Source organism: Triticum aestivum, chromosome 3B (genome assembly GCF_018294505.1).
Source record: "Triticum aestivum cultivar Chinese Spring chromosome 3B, IWGSC CS RefSeq v2.1, whole genome shotgun sequence".
In the NCBI taxonomy this organism is placed as follows: domain Eukaryota; kingdom Viridiplantae; phylum Streptophyta; class Magnoliopsida; order Poales; family Poaceae; genus Triticum; species Triticum aestivum.
Window position 1 is genome coordinate 213,193,600 of NC_057801.1, and position 6,693 is coordinate 213,200,292.

A 6,693-nucleotide genomic window follows, 5' to 3' on the forward strand; every position below is an offset into this window, starting at 1 on the left:
GTTTTTAGATCTTAGTTTACCCTGGAATTACCTATTATTTGCGTTCTATTTCCGCTGGAATTGGTGAATGGTTCTTCTTTTTTCATTCAGTATAGCTCCGTGCAGCGGTGCTGGAAGGAGGGCTTAGTGTTATATAAGATATTTCAATCAAGGGCATGCGGGCCCTATTAGATCTCAGCTAACCAGACCTGGAACGTGATAGGGACCTTCGGTGGAAGAATTTGATTCTAAGTTGCATGCGAGTTTCATGACTCTCTAGGTATAGCAACCATAGAAGAAGCGTTTTCTTTGATCTAGATAGGTGGGACAAATCCAACTCTTTTTCCCGCGGACGATCGCGTTGCAGCTCCTTTGGAGAGCGCTCCTATGCTAAAGTAATAAATTGAAGACTACCTAGATGGGAACCCTTGCTCTTATTCGAAGTTCTGCTCGCGTAAATGACCTGAGTGAAGGTGTTTAAAAACTCATACGATTCCCGATGCCAAGAGCAGGAAAGCACAATACTGCCGTTGAAGCGGATGAAGGAAAGAGTTGGATGATAAAGATGGAGCCTCAACTCACTACGCAATCATGTTAATGGATTGGTTAGATGCTATTGGAGACTTGGAGTAATCAGATTCTAGGGAAGGGAAGCTTAGAATTCGGTAGCAGGATTTCAATGTGGCACAAAGGATTGTAATTCATGATTGCAGACTTAATGCCAGCTCACAACAGCTTCACTCACATGATCCGAGATAAGCCTGTTACGGTGCAGCTAAAGATAAGAATAAGTCAATCGCACGGACTAACACTAATCCTAGAATGCACCATAGGAGAGGCAATTGCTAAAGAAAGTTTGATTCGATTTGAGTGTCCACTGATAATAGGTGCATAAGATAGGAATAGGGATGTGATTGGCTCAATTCTCATATGAAACTTGCCTTATCTGGTATCTCCTCCCAGCAGACATGGTGAGTTGAGTCTCGAAGCAGCAGCTTATAACTCAAGGTCTTTTAAATAAAAGACGATTACCTTTTTCTTACTTATTTGTAAGATTCATTTCAAATAAGACGTATCTTGTTCAAGCCAATAAATAGAGCTGGGGTTATAGTTAAAGCAGCCAGTAGAAACCGAAATAACTAGTTATAGTAAGCATGAAAGGCCATTTAAAGAAGGAAATCCAAGGCATGATTGAATCCGCCAAAGAGAAGGAAATAGATGATCTCATTCATACTAATCGATGGATAGAAGATATGAGACTAATAAGAAGGGGAAAGAAGACAGCTTAGCCATCTATTCTATGAAGCAAGGGATCCGTTCAATTCAAGCTACGAAGCCCCCTCCATCTCTACCCGGAGCTGATTTCATTCCAGTAGTTTCTTTTGAAAAGAAAGGCGGATTCTCTTTTCTTTCAAGTAGGCCACTTTTTTCCGATGTCAGTGTTCGATAAGATGCCGCTTTCAACCCATTTGGGGTAGTAAGAAATAGCCACTAAGATGTATTCGTGTCCATTTGATGCTTTGGGTGTTTCCTTTCCTTTCCCTACCTCAATTCCTCGTCCATTCCGTATGGATTCTAAACCTTGGCCTACAAGCGGAACAAACTATGCCAGCTCAAGCTAGAACTCACTTAGAAGGTCAGGAAAGAGCGACTCAACAGGGGAAAGCCGGAGCGCCTTAGCAGCGCTTCATTGGCTCGCGTCAAGTCTTCCGCTCATTTGGTAAACATGCACATCCTAACCCCGCGAAATGCCCTGCAGGGAACATCCTCCTTTATCCTCTTAGACTTCCCCGGGCATGGAATTTAGAATCCTGGAGATCCTATCACTTACTTCGCCCGGCTGATCCATTCTCTGGCTTATCCCAAGGAGAGCCTGATTCAATCCTAAGGTCAAGTACCCTATTTATAAGTCGGACCCGGAGCTAAAAGATAACCTCTTTCTTCTTATGAATGGAAGGAAACATAAAAACTACGCTAAAACCGAGTGAATGTATGTCTTTTTATCCCTTTCTTTAATCGAGACTTTCATACAGTAGCAACAACTCTCCTTTCAAGTGAGCTAGAAGGGTATGTCAGAGCAGGTTGACAGGTAGGCTGGAACCTTAGGAGGTATAGGTAGGCTTAATGAATTGGTAATCGATCGGGCAATTCGTTAAACGATATCTGTATTATGAGTACCTCTTCTAAACCATACCGCTCTTCTGGTAAACGGTCTGAATCAGTAAAAAAATGAGTCCCTTCTTCAAATCCATCGGTCACATCCGCCTTGCGAACTGTATCGGTCAACTATAGGAAACTGGCTTGGTAAAGGTCAACGGTCCTGTTCAAGCATTGGCGCATAACGGGAGGCTAGCTCAGTAGATTAGTTCTTTAGTTTAGGAGTGAATGCTTTGCTTTCTTTTCTTTGATCTACTCGTTCATGAATTCCATCAAAATAGTAAATAGAAAGAATTTCAAATCACAAATCATACATAATAAGCAATTCTTGTGAACGAAAGAGATATCCGATTTGAGAGTCAGGACCTTAAAGCTGATTATGGTGAATCCGGTGATAAGACTGGCAAAGCTTCTTTGCTCTAGGTAGAGGCGGCTGTGCTTTTCATTTTCTTTGATCTTTCCGCGAGGGCCTCTGCTTTCCTTGAACGATGACTGAGGAAACACATCCAACCTCGAATGCTGAGACAAGACCGGGCACACTTCTATAATATAATTAAAGTAATATAAGAAAAGGGCCGAGAACTTTGATACCAGTGGAGTGCGATGACATGATGACAAGGCCTAATCGACCTTCTAGAGCAGATTCTCGACCTTAAAGAGCAGATTCTATACTAGACTTGTGGCTTCAGGAGATGAAAAGCTTGATGAACCCCGACCCACTAGACCAAGTGAGTGATGTTGCATTTCGAGCACAGGCACCTTTGACCTAGATTTCGACGGAGAGAGACAAATGGGAATGCCAGGCACAACTCTTTGCTTTGAAGCATGAGAGAACGAGAACATTTCCACTGCTTTAGTTGCTAGAACCCCCGCCTGGAAGACAGCACTCATCCCTTCCTTAATTAAGTAGTACTAATCCCATTCCTTTAGAAACCTGTCCTTTCCAGTGGAATAGCTTGCAGAGTAGAGTGATTTCCTTGCTTCATAGGTTTCAGGTTCAGAAGACTCTCTTCCCCGTATACTGTATTTACTAGTCAGGCCCGGTGGAGCAATCTCGAATTCTCGTATATCAATGCTACATGAATGATTCACATAAGGGAATTCCAAGTGGGTCGAATAGGACTAGGGAGCTTGCTTCCATCTACTAAAAGTTCTCTACGGGTGGGGACAAGGTTGGTTTACAGTACAGACAGTTTCCTAGCTGGCACTTGAGAAGTGCTCGTCTAGTTTAGTGATTCCTAGCACAGAACCCTTCTGTGTTGGAATAGTTTCCAGATTATGACCTTCTCTTTTGATTGAGTGAATAGCCATGCCATGGATTCTCTTTTCTGGGCTAGCTCTATACCATTTCCATAGTAATACTGCCTTGGTGAATCCCTTATCTTGTTTGCAGCATCATTCTCGATCCCCTTATTCCCTTCCCAAGAAGGAATCATATCCTACGGCTAACTCATCCTTATATGGCTCCCGGATCCTTAAAGAGAATCAAAGGCTATCTCGAGGGATGGTCAGAGAATCGGTTTATCTTCACGGCACTAGACGGCACCTTTATGAGTGCGTATAAGCTTGCTTTAGAGCTAGAGCGTGCATCTAAAATAGTTTCATATCCCTTTCCATCGATCTTTCTTGGTGCTGTAGTACCCATTCCTGCTAGCTTGATCTGGTGGCCTTCTCTTGGCCAGGACTATATATAATAGTTTATTGAGTGCTTCTTGGATTGGTTCTCTTGAAGTGCATAGCCCGGCCCCTTTTCTCTTTCTTCCAACGGAAAGGGTTCTCTTCTCTTCTGGTATGGAGTTCGACTAGAGCCTGCCGCTTTTCCAGGTTTGGGTGTGGGTGGATCTCATATCTTAGAGGACAGGGCGGGGCTTATTCCCAAGGTCAGGTCCCATGCCGGTGGACTTGAAATACGAAGATCTTAAGCTAAGCTACGGGGCCGGGAATATACTCCAGGTTGGGAGATCTGTCCTGCCATCGGGCATGCAAGAAGCTATGTGCGCAGGGCATCAGAGGCTTACTCAAACGGAACATACGAATCCAACCTTGCTTGACTCTCTTTTTCATACTTGCCCTCGGGATCAGTGGTAGATTCGCAACGTTATTACTCATGGGTAGCAGATGATGGATCCATTTCTGTTGAAGCAGTGGAGTGAAGAGGAGGGTTGGGTCCCACCTCACAACGAGCCCGGGTAGCTAGATAGGTAGATAGTAGATAGCAGTCCGGATAGTGATAAAATCTGAAATAATCTTCTTCTTGATTGAAAGAAAGCATGTGCCGGAAATAGAGAGAGTTCTGCTCTTGGTTGACATAGATCGCTCTACTCTCGAATTGACATACATAGAGTTGAAAACATACTCCTCACAAATGATCATAGTTCACTACTAATGAGCGAGTAACTACTAACGTTACGAGCAAAAAGACGAATCTACTTGGTTCATATCATATGTTCCGCTCCGTTGACAGGTTCATATATGTACCTGATGTTCATGGAAACAACAGGATGATAATCCGTTGATGGGAAACTCACTTTGCTATGCTAGGAAACTGACTAATGAAACTAACAAGTTCAAGTGCTCTAGTCAAGTAGTAAGCTCCAGTGGGAAGCGCTAGTCCAGATAGAAAGAATAGACAGGAGGATTGCCAGGTTGGTCCGCACAGGTGCATATCTGTAGGTTTCAGCACGGGATTCAAGATCGTTGGTACCCGATGTTCAGTTCATGGGAATGGGAATGTAGGAAACTCTCTCTTCCGTCCGGAACATATAGATAGATTGATTGCTGTAGCAGCAAGTCAACTAGATCCAGTGAGGAATGAGAACCTTTCCGAGGGCAAGGGGGGCGAAGCTACTAGCTACTATTACTATTGGCTATGGATGTCCTAACACGAACGGAGTCTATACGAGCAGAGGAAAGCGAAGCGTATTGGTTGGTTCGGATTTCAGAGTGCACTGGTTCTATTCTAACTAGACTCGCATCATAAGTTGGCCTGCTTTAAAATCCCGCGAAAGTACTACTGGCAGCTCCTATATGAGGTTGATGCCACGAAGATTATCATATCTACATGAAAGGAAAATGAATGGAAAGGAAAACGAATGTGATGTACACTAGAAAAGATACCAAGCAAGAGGATGTGCGCAACGTCGCGCTCGAAAGTCTTGTCTATGAAACCAAACCCTAGTTCCGTGAGGAGGAAGACTCTCTTCGGTCGAGGGATGGATGGACTAGTGCCATAAGGATGAGTGATGCTAGAGGGAAGTAGATCAATAGTAAACAGGAGATTGCTTTGCATATCACGGATCGAGCACACAATAGAATGCTCGAACTACACTCTCCTAGCATCAGGCCTATGGTCCATCCAAGGACAGAGCTGTAATCAGCGCCTTTCTCAGATCTTCAGATAGACAGAATTCGTCGTACACGCTTAGCCATCTCTCCCGAGGGACCCTTCCCCATAGTCCCGGCATTTCTAGTTCCGGCTAACCAAGACCCTGAAGGCAGATGTTGGAACCGCTTCTCGAACAGGAATCACAGACCCAACTCATGCTCTTGTTCTTTTTTACTCCGTTTTTTCGCAAGATGCACGGACAAGAAACGCTAGTTTTCAATCAGGCCGAACTGTTTGCTTCTTCTTAACTGAGAAGCCAACCCAGCCTTAAGTGAATAGTGCAAGCATCTGCCATCAGCATCATTCCTAATAGTTTTTGTTGAAATAAGTGTAACTGCCTTGTACCCGCAGCTGGAGGATCTTCTCTCTATGGATTCCTGAGAAATGGAAAGTACCATTCTATACCCCTTCCCTAGCTTAAGCCCTATAGACCAGTGTTGTTAGAGTCCCGGGTTGGTAGAGCTTGGACCACCGATTTGATAAGCACGTCTTTTCTGCCTTCGACATGGAGCACCTCTTTTCTGGCATAAGACAATCTCTTCTCGCACCAGCCCTACCTACATCAGTGATTGCTCGGAAGAACTTATTAATATAGAGGGAAGCCGCCTGGGCTGAAATGCTAGGAAAAGAAGGGTTTCAAGTCTGTTCCCATTCGGGAATTGCATATTAGAAGAAGTGATGTTCACTAGCATTTGAAATGGAAGATACCGACTACTGATGGAAGAAATCTGGAACTCAATTGGATGTGTCCCGGTAAGATCGTTAACGACTGATATACTGCCTGAGACAGGGCATGCTCTCCCCTCTGCGTATCGAGAGAAAGAAACAACTTCCTGATTCCAGTTTATTTCATTTATACCTACGATATCCACGCTAAAGATGCAAACCAATCCGGCAGCAATAACTACTACTAATGCATATTCATATCCCACTAGTAGACTTAGCAGACTGTGACCTAGCCAGTCTATTTGTTGACAACAGACCAGTACTATCCATCAATGCCACAAAGACCATAGACGACCTCTATTTCGTGGAAGAACTCCTTCTCATATGATGCAGGGCAATAAGACCAACTGCCCGCCCTACCTAGTGAGAAGAAAGCTCATAAATATAAGCATAAACGAATTCCTAGCCGAGCCCTATACTTACCTGCTTGTACGGTCAATGCCCTA